Source organism: Oryzias latipes, chromosome 17 (genome assembly GCF_053564925.1).
Source record: "Oryzias latipes strain Hd-rR chromosome 17, Olatipes_Hd-rR_3.1".
NCBI classification, from domain to species: Eukaryota; Metazoa; Chordata; class Actinopteri; order Beloniformes; family Adrianichthyidae; genus Oryzias; species Oryzias latipes.
The window spans coordinates 34,564,452-34,578,876 of NC_136253.1; the positions used below are offsets into that span (position 1 = coordinate 34,564,452).

At 43.2% G+C, this 14,425-nt stretch overlaps 1 protein-coding gene across 7 annotated transcripts in view; it reads left to right on the forward strand.

Moving 5' to 3' along the window:
* LOC110016927 (uncharacterized) overlaps positions 1-14,425 on the forward strand; it is a 48,131-nt gene that overhangs the window by 19,051 nt on the left and 14,655 nt on the right. For 4 of the 7 annotated variants that reach the window (XR_013650566.1, XR_013650568.1, XR_002292242.2 and 1 more), the window contains exon 4: positions 9,689-9,778. The exons of the other annotated variants lie outside the window; for them this stretch is intronic. The gene's annotated coding sequence lies outside the window, so the exon portion shown is untranslated. The remainder of the gene's footprint in view (positions 1-9,688; positions 9,779-14,425) is intronic. 7 annotated transcript variants of the gene reach the window in all.

A 14,425-nucleotide genomic window follows, 5' to 3' on the forward strand; every position in this document is an offset into this window, starting at 1 on the left:
ACATACATTAAAAAATGAAACAAATGTAAATAAGATGCTGGACTATTTGTGAAGATACAGAGTTTCCAACCTTAAGAAAAAAATAAAAGCTAAAAGTTTAACACTGGTTCTGATGGCAGCGACGTTTTTTCAAAACATTTTACATGTATACATGAATGAACACATGGTCCGGCCCACAACTTTATTGGTGCAGAGCAACCCCGTACCCCCATCCCGTCACCCATAACCGAGAGCTCTTTCAGGGCTCCAGACTAACTTTTTTCACTAGGAGCACTGTGGCCCTCAACTGAAAATTTTAGGGGCACAACCAGAAAATATAGGGGCGCATACCGTAAATCAACATGCTAACCAGATCTACTAATTTCCACTGTATTACTAATAATACAGTGATGCAACAACAAGGTAAACTGACAGCACCATCGCCGTCATGACAGTACAAATAGTAAACAAAATACCATACATTCAGAATAAAAAAACATGCTAGGTAACAAAGTGATTACCGTAGTAACCTTTCGGTCATTTCACAGTTACAAACAATAACTAAATGTATGTAAACATTAGGGGATGGAAATACATGTTGGCGCCACCAAATAGGTGCAGCCAAGATGCACAATAAGCGTGTTTGAGATCACCTAGGTCAGGGGTCGGGAACCTTTTTGGCCAAGAGAGCCATAAACGCCACATATTTTTAAATGTAATTTTGAAAGAGCCATACAATAATGTAGCGTCCCTTTCCCACACTGAGGCACGGAGACTTAACCTCTTTTAAGGTTCTTTATTCTGCTTACTGCAGACCGCATCAAACGCCGTACAATTACTTCAGCAGCTTCTGAATCTCTCCCGCCGAAGCGAGAGCGCTTCACCCAACTTTATATTCGCTCCTGCCGCGTCAGCCCTCCCATTTCCCTTATTCGGCCCACAGCTGAACCCCATTGGTCCAAATTACCTAACAGCAGGCTGAGCGACAGAACTGAGAGCCAATCAGATCTCTGCTTGACGCGTTCAATGAACTACAGAACTTTTAACGCGGCCCAACAGCCAAGTTAAACTCAGTCCGCGACAATATGTTTAAAACTAAAAATACAAGTGAATGTGTGCATTTGATGTAATTTCAACATTTTTAAAGTACAATAAGTCTGTGGGTTCTTTTTAATAACATTGTTATGCTGTTGCTGATAAATGATGAGTATTTCTCGTGGTAGTTTTGCTGATGGTCTAGTCTGGTTGATAGGTGGTGAGTTTCTGCTTCATGCAGGCGTTGAGACTTTAAATGTGATCGTAGGTCTGAACGTTCTGTAGAAGTGACAAAGACTGATCACATACAGACATGGAGCCAAACACATACTTACACGCTGCAGTGAGTGGTTTTACGGGTTTTACGTTTTTACAATCCCTGCGCGGTTCACCTTACTGGCCGTGCCCCCACCCTCTGCTTTCTTCCTCACACATCCCGTCCCCGCAACTGCGCGCTCTTTCTCAGAGACGGGAGCGCGCAGTTTTAGGCACGGCAATTCACAGGTTTGCGGCTGGTACAAACTCTGTGAAATAATAGATGATAGTAAACTGATAGTGCTGGCGTAGATTTTTCTCTCCATGCACCGCTACTACTGCGCGCCTCTGGCATCGCACCGCGCCAGACAAGGACTGGTCTAATGAAAAAACAAACTATAATTAAAGATTTGTCTGCGAGCCACATGTGACCATCAAAAGAGCCGTATATGGCTCGCGAGCCATAGGTTCCCGACCCCTGACCTAGGTGGACGCAACGCTGCGCAGATCACCTGGTGAGAGACGTATATTTTTGTTTTTGCTCCAACATCACCTGTCAATCATCACAAAAATATCACGAGAAAGGGGTGGGAGCAAGGCCCCAATCTACCCAAACACAGCTGAAAATTTAGTACTGAACTGACTGAAAGATGCCCTGATGACTACAAAACAATGCATTATGGGACATGTGTCCAGATGGGTTTTTGTAGTTGAGTGATCAATTAAAATAATTTAAAATACCGACTGAATAAAAAAAGGCTACATACATTACAAGACATTAAAATAATTTTTTTTTATTTATTTTTTTTTTTTTAACTTGTCCTGTACAACAGCTAGGCAAACAGATGAGAGCTGAGGGCCTCTTGTGTTGGACATATTTTACTTTAACAAGAGGGGTTATTAATCTTCAGACAAACCAAAGGTATGTCTGAATAAACCCCTTTTGTAATTGAGGCCAAACTTTATTAATTTCAATCATGTCTGAAAATCTTTGGTGTTGGACCGGACGGAAAAGGAAAGAGGGGAAGAAGAGAGAGGGACGCTAGAGAGAGGGGGGGGTAGGAGGGTGATAATAGGAGGGGAAGGGGGGTAAGACCATGAAGCAGCATAGAGCAGACAGGCTTACTGGTTGTTTATCGTCACGGTACGGTTCAAATGTAGTACAAAAAGGGCGGGGCCTGTTCACACACACTCAAATATTATCAACACACCTGCTAGCCGCAAAAATGTCCACATGTCAACATGCACACAAAACAGATAGTGTTCACGAACGCATACCTATGACTTTAAACCAACTAGTGTGAAATCTTTCATTCATTCAATCATGCAAACTATTAGTGCAAAGGTGAGCTAACACCTGTGCTCAGGTGAGTGTTTATGTTCTTCTAAAATGGATGGTGGAATGTGAAAAGAAGGAGGAGGAGCGCCCAGCCACCCCCACACCCATACCCCCGCCGCAGCAGCAGCGGCAGCCGGAATTCCCCCAACGCCACACGGGAACAGGCAGGGAACAACCGCCCCCCGGGCGACCAAGACCGCCACCCAGGCCAGGGCCAGCAGGACCGCCGCGAGGCCCCCAGAGCCAGAGAGCAGGGAGGCGCAGAGGGAAAGAGAGCGCCGCCCCAGCCCAGCCAGGAAAGCAGCCCCCCGCCGCGCCGGAAGAGCCCAACGCAGGGCCCCACCGGAGAGGGACGCCCACAGCCCCAGACGAGCACCCCACCACCACCCAGGAGTTCCGGGCATCCCCCCGCCCCGACCCCAGGTACGAGCCAGGACCCCCCAAGGGAGACAAGACATTAAAATAATTTTAAAAGATATAGTATGACAGATCATACTAAGGGGGAGAGGAATATTAAAACTAGATTTAATGTTAAGGACAACTCCAACTTCCTGTTCTCCTTCAGTCTCAGTCGGCAGATTCGCCTTCCCGGCCTGGTCTCCTCGACGATCCAGGCGCGGCGCTGGTTCATCTTAAACACATCTATCGTTGCATTTTCCCCACGTATTTTTAGTGTGTCTAAGACTACATGTTGTCGCTCGCACGTGTTTAATGTTAAAGCCCCGTTAGCTGTCACGTATGTAGGTGTGGGACATTTATTCTGCTAAGTTGGCCCATCTCCTGGGGGAGCGGTGGGTTGCAGTGACAGCCGCGCACGGGAACCGTTTGGTCGGGGTTGATTCGCCGGCGCGCGCATCACCGTAACCATAATCTTAACCCTCCTCCGGGTCTGTGCGGCCCAGAGAAAAGTTCAGCTCGGACTGCATGTATTTAGAAAATTACCAGCGAATAAATACGTTATAAAAGAAAGTAAGGAATTCCTTAATGTGGTTCGGGGAGGGGGCTGTCAGGTGTCCTGCCTTAAATGTTTTTCCTGCTTCAAGCCCGGTCAATGTCACGCCCCCAAGAGTCATATACCCCACTGTGATTGGTTGCTTTGTCAGCTCAGCGCAACGAAAAAGTGTCATTCATACAAACTTGCGGGCCGCATTATCATCAAACTTTCATATTAAGGCGGCGGCCGCAAAATATCGTCCTGGGGGCCGCAAATAGCCCGCGGGCCGTGAGTTTGAGACCCCTGCTAGAACTGGTACACGCATTGGCCGCCTCACAGACAGGCATCACTCAATGCAACGCGAGTGTGTGCTCGCGTCTCATGATTATGTGTGGGAGTGTGTGTGTGTCTGCGTGGGTGTGAGCTCGCGTCTCATTGATTATTTTATTGATCATTGACGTGCCCCTTCCACGTTTAATTAATAAAAAAAATACGGAGGGTGGGGGAGGCAAATTTACTGGTAACACATGTACGACTGGATTTAAAATTCAGTCGCACACTCTCAAATTTTGGTCGCAAAATGGGGTGGAGCAGGGAGCTTGTAGCTCCGCCCAGCGTATTTTATACGTCACAAAAACGACCTTGTATTTGTTATCTAAGTTTAAGACTTTTACTGTGGGAACCAGCTTGCTGATTTTGAGGACTGAGAAACCTGGATGCTGCTGTTGCCCTGATGGGATGATGAGGTGCATTCATTAACCCTTGTGCTATCTTAGATGACCCCCCCCCCCTTACATTGTGTGTACACGTGTTCTCCCTACCATGTCAAAGGTGGATGAAGGTGGAAAGATTTCATGTAATCCATGGACACCAGTGAGGATCACAAATTATTGAAGAAAAAGGTTCAGAGCACTGTCTAGTGGGTCTAGATGACCCCACTCCCAATGTTAAAGTGCCTAGGATAGAACAAGGGTTTAGGCAGGACTAAGTATGATGACACTCAAGGCCTGGATGTGAAATACAGAGAAACACCGGTCCTTCATTGGTTTTGAAGCATTGAAACTTAAGTGCTTAGAGGTTTTTGTCTTTGCTTTTCATCCATAAATGTTTGAAATGCTAATCAAAGAAAAAAAAAACACATCCGATCTCTTTCAAATAAAAAAAAAAAGGAATTCTTTAGGTTGTTTTTCTCTGCTTATCTGGTGACACAACATTTGGCTGTATTTCTATTCATTTGAATTCCTCAAAGTTCTGAGGATGAAATCTTCTTGAAGCTCCTGTTGAAAGTCTAGTCTAAAAATGACCTCACCTGTTGTTGTTGATGCGACTTCTTCTTGAACAGCTTCTCAGTTAGGACTCTGAGTGCAGATGCTGCTCCAAAGACTCATTTGCAACACTGGAGACAGTGATTAGAGGCCGGGAATCAATAATACATGGTGAGGGCCGGCTAATGTACCACAGGGACCGACAGGCAGACAGCGACGCCTCAGCTCCCCGGCCCCCTGTCTCATCTCCGCCCGCTACACCACAGCCTGGAGATAAAACACCAAGCAAGAAAAAAAGCAACAGGGGAAATAAAGACGAGGGGAAGAAAAAGGTTAGACAAATTGAGGTAAAGGAGAGTAAAGTAGAGTAAAAGATCAAATACCAGAGGAGTGAAGGAAAGACGAAGAGCCTGAACTTCAGAGTCACATGTTTGACTGAGATTTCTTCATCACAACAGTGACATGAAAATGAAAAGAACAGGTTTCTGTGTTTCCAAATGTGTCCAAGCAGGATAGAAGATTGACAGGCAGGCGGAAGCTGAGGATGGATGTCCCCGCCCCCTTGTGGTCCCTCTTCCTATGAGGTTGGGGTCTCTAATGCTTTAACACACGAGCAGAAATCTTAAATGAGCCCCCTCCCTCCTCAAATTGTTAGACAGAATGTAAGTGATCAGTCATTGCAGGCAGCATCCTCCCGCCCCCACCTCTTTACACCCCCACCTCTTTGTATCCATTCCAGCTCATTATTGGGCCAAACACGGACGCCGTCTGTGGACAAAGGCGGGAAAAGGTGCTGAGATATCGTCTGTGTCGGAATAAAACATCATTCCAGCTTCAGCTCTCTACACTGGTGCAGCACAGGCGGCTTGTTAACGCTCGCTTTTTTTCTCCCAGCTTGAAACCCCCCCCCCAGGACTTCCTGTTTGTTTGGGACAGAAAGCTGGGTTTGCAGAAAATGCTTTTGTGCTTTCATTTCCTATGCTGTACCTGTCTGTGAGCAGCAGGCGTCTGTAGAAAGTCAGGAGGCGGGGCTTGTCTGTGTCTAGGTTCACACGCATTCAAGCGGCCATTTCCAATGAAACGTCAGATGTTGGCGCATTTCAGGCTTCTGCGTTCAAAACTCGCGCTTTCACGCGGAGCCGTGCTAGTTTCTACGACCTTTGCATAAAATGTGTGGCAGTCGAAAACAGGTTGAAAGTTAAACCAGGTTGAACTTTGACCAATCAGGGACTTTGGTAGTGACCATCAATCATGGAGTAGAAAATGATAATTCCAGTTTTTGCCCGGCCAGAATTCTATAAAAAAAAATAAAAAAAGAAGTAGTGGCCCCTCCTGCTTGTCCAGCATGACACCATTCTCTAAATGCGCGTTTAAGAATCCTCTGTTAGCGCGTTCTAGAAACGCCCGTCACATGACCGGTGTGTCCGTAGCTCAAGAGCACAAACGTCACAGTGGACACACGGGCAGAATCCTTAAACTGTGAACTCTGCGGAACCACAACCGCATAGGAAAGAAAACCAGATCATGTCTGCGCATTTATGATGTTTGTTGGTTTTCTCCACTGACTGTATATGAGAACTGGACTGAGTGATGATACATCTTCATAATAAAGGAAATTGAATTTCTTTCTGTAGTTCAAGTTATTTGAGTTATGAACCGACCAATCAGAGGCCTCAATAAAAGTAGGTGGAGCCTGCTGGCCCCCAGATCCAACGTTCAAATCGATGTATTGTCCCTTTAATCATGTGGTAGGGGTGTGGACTTCCAACAAGCCCCCCTCTGATTGGTGAGAGTGGTTGCCATCGACACATTGATCAGGCAGACTCGGACAAATCACCTCCTACTGACGACGTCTGGCTCCAACAAGGCAGCGTCCGTGTCGCAAAGAAAAAATGGCGACTGAATTGACCTCATGTGGTTGAAGCTGGAATGACATCACACTCAGTCTGTCCAGTTCTCAGAAACAGGCAACTCTCTGGGGTTTTTGGTTTCCTCCCACAGTCCAAAAACACGCTTCAGAGGTCCTTGCTTAGATTTGTGTTGTTACCAGTGTTTGTAGCTCTGTGATGGATCGACAAACTGTTGGCGGTGTCCCTGGGAGAGGCTCCAGCATTCTGAGACCCTGCATCGGAAAAAGAATAAGGGGCTACGCTCATGACAGTAAAAACCAATGATGAGTAGAGAACTCATTTGGAAATCTTTGGATCTTTGCAATATTTCACGTAACCCTTGTGCTATCCTATGAGCCCCCCCTTCCAATGACGTGTTCTCCCTACCATGACAAAGGTGGATAAAGGTGGAAAGATTTCATGTAATCCATGGACACCAGTGAAGATCACAAATCATTGAAGAAAAAAGGTTCAGAGCACTGTCTAGTGGGTCTAGATGACCCAACTCCCAATGTTAAAGTGCCTAGGATAGAACAAGGGTTAAAAGAAATACAAATGATTCCTCCATACTTTAAGAAATGTCCCTGAAAACTTTGCGGTACAAATAAAGGTTATTGTAGAACTCTTATTGACTTCTCTTTTCTTTGATACATCTGGAAGATTTTATCAGACAAGCTGTCGGACAAAATCTTTTTTCTTTTTTCATAGAAGTATTGTGCTTCAAACAGAGAAACAGTCTAGTGTTCGGACCGTGATGGAGAATAGTTTAGAAAAGATCGTGTCTTTAATGTCTCAGAGACAACAGTTATGCGTTTTTGAGTGCTCTCATCTCCGTGAAACCTGAATACGCGCTCTGAGATTACATTTTGAAAGCTGTCGCTCCGGCTCAACACAAATGAACACTCTGATGTTGGAGTGGCTTTTTTCTCCGAGCCACTGCAGCAGAATTTTCTCGAAGAGTTGGACACTGATCTAAAGGTTCTGGACGACTTCTCGTTTGGTAGAAGGGTAACTTTGTACCAAAAGAATCGCCCCACTTCCATGAGAGTCTTTGAAACGTTGATGTTGATGGAGATTTGAAAATGAAGGACTTCCGTCTTCCTTTCACTCCGTGCTTTCGTTGCCTAATAGTTTTTTTCCGACCATGTTTGCTTTTCTTTTTTTTATCCTTACTTTATTTACAAAGTCATCTATAGTCCTCTGGTTCAGCCTAGAACTCTAGAACTCTCTTTACAGAGCATAAAGAAAAACAGAAACAAGATAAATGACATTTAGTTCAATGGAATCAAAGTCTATTTCAGTTAGTCTTTAATTTAATCTGTTTTTCTTATAAAAATCCGGTTCCCCTTTTGATCCAGTCTCTTCCTGCCAATTCTGGAAATGTACTGCTGAGATATTTGTTGGCTGTTGTGAGGATCAGGAAGAAGCATTTATTTATTTTTCAAAGTTTGGTTTTAAACCGGCAACCAACAGTATCAAGAGGAGCCAGCCGGTAGCAGCAGCCGCTAGGCCAATGTTTCACTTGGAATTAGAACTTCAAGAGAAATTCGCAAACTCTAGTCCTGACTCCACTTTCACCTCAAAGCCACTTTCTCTTTAAAAAGACAAACTTTGGTCATCTTACTAAAAGAATAAATAGACAAAATATTTTTCAAAAATGACCTATTTACCACTAATGAACCGTCCAGCGTGAGCCCCACCTTTGTCCCGCAGTAGCTTAGATAGGCTCCAGCAACTCCATGACCCTGAATGGGATTCAGAAGATGGAGATGGATGGCTTAACGTACTAGTAGTGGTGGGTACATCTACTTTGGACAGTATTATTGATAAACTTTGAGAAACATGTTGCCTCTTTTTGTAAATGCGCCTCCTCCAACATTATTGTCATTCTCCAACTTCTTCAACCATCACCCCCCCTTTTTTTCTTTCTTTTCCTTTTTCATAGCTTTTGGTGCATTTTTTTTTTACCACTATCCCCCACCTCTCTTCTCTTTTCCTGCCGGACCAACAAGAAATGTTTTAAAATATTATTTAAAAAAATAAAGTTTGGCCCCAAATACAGAAGGAGTTTATACAATTATACTCCTTGTGTGTTAGAAGATTCCTAACTCGTTATTATAATAGTAAAATCTGTCCAATCCACGAGGCCCTCAGCTCTGATCTGTTTGCTCAGCTGCTGAACAGGACAAATTAAAAGAAAAGGTCTAATTTTTTTGCCTTTTTAATGAATTAAAGTGAAGTTTGGGATTAAATTTAGCTTGAGTCTAACTTTTGTTTCGCTTGTCCCTGATTCTTTTTTAGATCAATCCTGGAGTGGAAGTTACAACTCTGGGTTATATCTTTAATGAATAATAACAAAGGCGTGAATCCACACTAAAAGTGACTCGAATTCAGGCAGGAGTAACATTAAGTATGCTTCGTCATGGGTCTGGCATCGCGTCGGGCTCATTCACGGCTTCATCACCTTGCACCCCCACTGCTGATCTCCAGGGTAAAGCTGTTTAAAGTGTGAAGAGCCGTTGTTGGGTTGGAGAGCCCCCCCCACTCCACAGCCTCCACTAAGCCTGGGTTGACATTTTCATTTGACCCACAGCCAGCATTCCTGTAATGAGAATCCATCAAAAAGCAATCTCCAAAAATAGAAAGGGATTTCAATTTGACCATGCCTATATTGATATGCAAAATATGTCAGGAAAAGGCTGCGATGCTGGATCTGTTAGATACACTGAACGCTCGCGCAAGAAGAATATGAGGGAACGTGGGGTCAGGGGGTTCAGCCGTTATCACGACTAACTTATCTCTGTCAATATCCTGGAAAAGAAAATAATTAATATACTACAGAGGATGCTGAATACTAATAATTTCTCAGTAAATGTTTTGCAAAAACAAATTGATTAGTAATTAATTAGTATTTATTGCCTGTTTCCCCCCCAAATTCAGCATTTTTGAAAAGTGAAGCTGCAAACTGCATTCAGTTTTACTCCATCAACAGGAAACACTGCCATGGCGGATGGTCCAGACCGCATCCCACCTTTGCCCTTCAGTAACTGGGATAGGCTCCAGCATCGCTTTGATCCTGAATGTGAGTAAAGCAGATCCAGAAATTAGATAGAGTCCATCTTGAGGCATAAACGTTTTTTCCCCCTAAAATGATAGATATTGTCAGATCTTTGAGGGCTTTAAACCTCCTATCCTTCTCCGCGTTTGTGGTTCGATTCCTGATCTCATGTTCTCCATCCATGAGCTAAATAACCTGCTGCCACTGAGGTTTGTGTGCTAAAGTGGGAATGACGTACAATTTGCTTTGTTAGCTGTGAGTTAATGGGGTTATCCATCCATCCATCCGTCCATCCATCCATCCATCCATCCCAATTGATCAATGGAAGATGGATCAAATGGGATTATTTGAATAGGATTATTTATAAAGTGTTTTGAGTATCAAACAGGACTTGTCATTGGCTTTATATTGATCATTTTTTTAGATATAAGTTTTGTTTGCTTGAGTTTAGGTAATTTAGTTTTAACTCATAAATGTTCAAAAGAAAAAAAGGAACAATAAGAATTGATGCACTGTATTTGTTAATTCTTGTCTCATTTTGATTCTGGTTTTACTGATAGTTTTATCTGAGGCGACGTAGATATGAAAAACATGAGCAGGATCTCTGAATCGTGGTCACAATCTAGGTTGAGAACTATAAAAAAACATCTCAGCTGGAGGGAGTAGAGCATTTTATTAAAGTGCTACACAAGACATCCGTCTTTATCGTGTTAATGGTCAGAGGGGCTGTAGGCGCGAAGTGGCAGCCACGCCTCTGAATAATGGACACATTGTAAGAGCTTTGAACGTTTGGAGAAGCGCATATAAAGCTAATCCATTAATGTTTGCAGTGAAGGTGGAAGTTCACTCCACCTTTGTGGATCACAGAGCTAAAAAGTTTCCCTGGGAACTTCTGCTACGGGATGCTGAAACCACCATCTCCTGTTCTGAAGGAAGGGGTTGCAGACTTGGACGAGGGACTTCAGGGAAGAAGGTGCTGTTGGGGACCAGTCCAGTTATCTGAACATCAGTGTAGAATAAAAAAAACAAGACATGCTAGTGAATGATGAAGGTCAGAGATGTGCCACAGGTTGAGAAGAGAAGGTAGTTGAGAACTAAACCCTGAGGGACACCAATGGAGATGAAGTGAGGGTTTTGTTCCTTCCATGTTTATGCAGTAATGATGGAGTCTCAAATCCAGTTCCCACTTAATATCATTTAGTTAATTAGCCTCCGTATGTTTAGTGTGCATTCATACTGGACACATTTAGTTCTTAAAGTGAGCCAGAGTTCGTTTCCCCCAATAATCTGGAACACATTTTCAGTCTGAATACACTTAGACAGACTCTGGTCCGGGACCGGGACCGCTCTCTGACCCATCTTTCTTGGTCACGGTTCGTTTTTGCTCGGTTTCCCCTCGGTCGGAATCGGCTCCATGCTCAGAGAGGAACAACTGGACCCAAACGGCTCAAAACAACTTTTAAAGTGATGCACATTGGTTCTCGCTCTTCTCCTGACAGTTTATCTGTCATTTATCGGCGTTCCTTCATAGCCGTCGTCTCTTCAGGAAGTGCCTTGCAGAACGCCTCCACCGTACCAGAGGAAGTAAAAAGTGTTGAGCCGGATGTTGATCCAGATGTTCAAAATTGGTCAGTGAAACATAAACTTTAAATAAATAAAGTATCCCAACAAGGCAAAGTGTAGGACTTCCATCATGTCTTTCATTGCTTTGCCCCGCCCTCGTTACTCCTGGCCAATGATTGAAGAGATCTTTAGTCACATGGTTTGGTTTACAATCTTTGGTTTGGTTGCAAGCATTTGGTCTGAATGCAGACCAAATGCCAGGTTCAGGACTTGATCCAGACCAAATTAAGTGGACTAAGTCTGGACCAACGGACCTTTCCAGTCTGAATGCACCCCAAGTGTCTGGTTTTCAGCTCTGCAGTGTCAGGTCATCTGCTTTGTCACCTTTTTTTTTGTTTCTCCATGGGTTTGATCATGTTTACAGTTATTTAATAAATCTTTAAGTTTCGGTCTCCAAGCCTGGTCTCATGCATACTGGGTTCTACCCCTCCAGTTCCTGACTGATGTAAAGACATGTTAAGTACACTTTTCCAGGAAAACCTGCAACTGTTAAAACTTTTTAGTGTGCAAATATTTGAAAGTATTATAACGGAAAAAATGGAATGAATTCTGGGAAATTCCTGCATGAGTGTCTGTTATTTTCTGGGTCTGTCCATCTGTCTGTTTGTCCATTTCTGGTCTTCTGGAGCCCAACAAAACTTTCATTTGGATGGAATCCAGAGAAGACCTGGACAGGTCATTAGCCTTTACAGAGCCACTCACATGTGAACAATACTGGGCTGATTCAGGCCTAATTAAAGGTTAAATAAGAAAGAGATCAAGCTATCAGCATCAGGTGTGGTGCACCTGAGCTTTGGGAGCTAAAGGCTGAAAGGAAGCAATTTGTAACCCGGAGAATAAAAGGAAAAGTGGGAAAAGAACATGCAACGGTAATTTCCATTTAATTTCCCTCCATGGGTGAAAGCAGATGAAAACACTACATGCTCCGCTGTCATCGGAAGGTTTCATTTTCTCCTGAGCCTCGGATGAAATCGAACTTATTGCTGTTTTCCTCCTCCCCCACACCCCGCATAATGAGAGAATATTTCCCCAGAGTGTGAAAGCAGATCCAAGCTATACTTTTAGAAACTTTATTAAACCAACCTAACCAATTATTTCTGTTTGCCGTACTTCTGATGAGTGAAAATCCCTTCCATAAAGCTGCAAATGTTAATATAAAACACATTTAATGTCAGGTTTTCTTATAGAGCCGCAGCTTCCGTCTGAGCCGCCAACAATACTTTTCATATCTTGCAGCCAGCTCAGCCGTAGAAATGTGAACGGCGAGCTGGGTGGTGGAGCGCCGCATCAATACCTCTGCCCAAGAAGAATTGTATTTTAATGCAGAAGTTTGGCAAGACTCCAGCAGGGGCAATACATTTTATTGAATTGCCCAGTTAGCCCTTGATCAAACATGTGGGTGGGAGATTGCATTTCTCTGCTGACATTTATCTATTTAGCTTTGCAGCCAAAAGGGAAAAACGGCTGAGAAGAGTCAGTCAGCCTTCAGGAGGGAGGCAGGCTGTTCGCTCAGCGATGAGTCGTCCGTTTAAAAGAGGGTTCTTAGTGCTTCATGTGTTCAGATTATTCAGATTATCATGTGACTCTAAATCTCATTATGAGCTTCTATTGCTGTAACACATCAAATACAGATGTTCTATCTACAAACTGACATCAAAACTCAGTGGAGAATCAGACTGGAAAAGTGCGTTGGACAGAATCGAATCCAGAACTTTGCATTTGTCTGTCTTCAGACTTTCCTGTTCCGGAAAAAAGCTTTAAAAACAAAACCACACGACTAAAGATCTCATCAGTGATTGGCCAGGAATTACGAGGGCGGGGCAAAGCAACTAAATTAATAATATTCATTACAGGAATATTAACCAGTTTTAGTCCTTAATTCTTGTTTTTTTCCAATTTGGATCGCTTTTCTCACAAAAAGCGGACTATTTGTTACGTGGCACGCCGCACCACCGCTGCAGTCAAGATTCTGCGATATAAAGCGATATATTTATGCTGATCTTTCCGATGTATTGAATTAAGCATCAGTTCAGAGAGAAAGTTCTCCTCCTACCGCTTGTTTTTGTCCGGATGATGAAGCAAAAGGTTGTTTTAAAAAAAGCAGAGCAGTGATACAGAACATTTAAGCTAGGCGACCGGAACTTCTTTTTTCACCGTGCGGTTATCCTGTGGTATTTCACTTTTTAACGCACACCCAGCAGCCAATCAGAATCGAGTATTCACCCGGACCATGGTATAAATATGTATATGGGTATAGTTTCCTCTGACAGCTTAGGAAAAGGAGAGTGAAGGCTCTCTTAATCCTCTAAAAAGTCCACCCAAAAGTGTTTGCAATATCATTTTATTTAAACATAGTTTCAGTAATGATTGGATGATTTGGTTAGTTTTTGTTTTTAAAACAATGTTAGTTTAAGATACAAAAATATTGACAATATACAGTAGTGTGTAGGAAAAATAACCTTATATACCCACTGTCTCAAATTTGATCCACTCAGCTTTTAACTAAGGGGGTCAAATTGTCGTGTTAATCATGATTAATTAATTACGACAATTCCAGTGTTATTGTTTTTTTAATTGTGCTAATCTCAGTTTTAATCTATGATTTAAGGAGTCGTTGTCATTTATTAAAGGAAGACACGGAGACCTGATCCGTCCATTCTGATCGTGCACACCTCAAAGGCGTCGTCCTGCTTACACCATGGTTACTTACCAAAGAAAGAACTACTAAATCAAATCTATTCTAAATTATTGAGAAAACATTTTGGCTTTTACTGACTTCATCCGTGTGAATTACAAACGCCTGACCTCCTCTCTGATTTGATGGTCATTATCCTGTTGGTTAAAAATTAAAATTAAAAAATGGGAAACAGGAGGTTTTGAAGAGCCAATGGCTTTTCTGGTGTTCAACAAACATTTAAAAACATCAGACCTCAGTTTTTCATTTGTGTGTTTCCTGACTTCTTCCTCTGATTCTGTTTTCCTGCTTCCTTGAAGTCAACCTTTTTGGCTTTCAGTGGCTCTCATCCTTGTCTCACCTGTGCGTGTCAG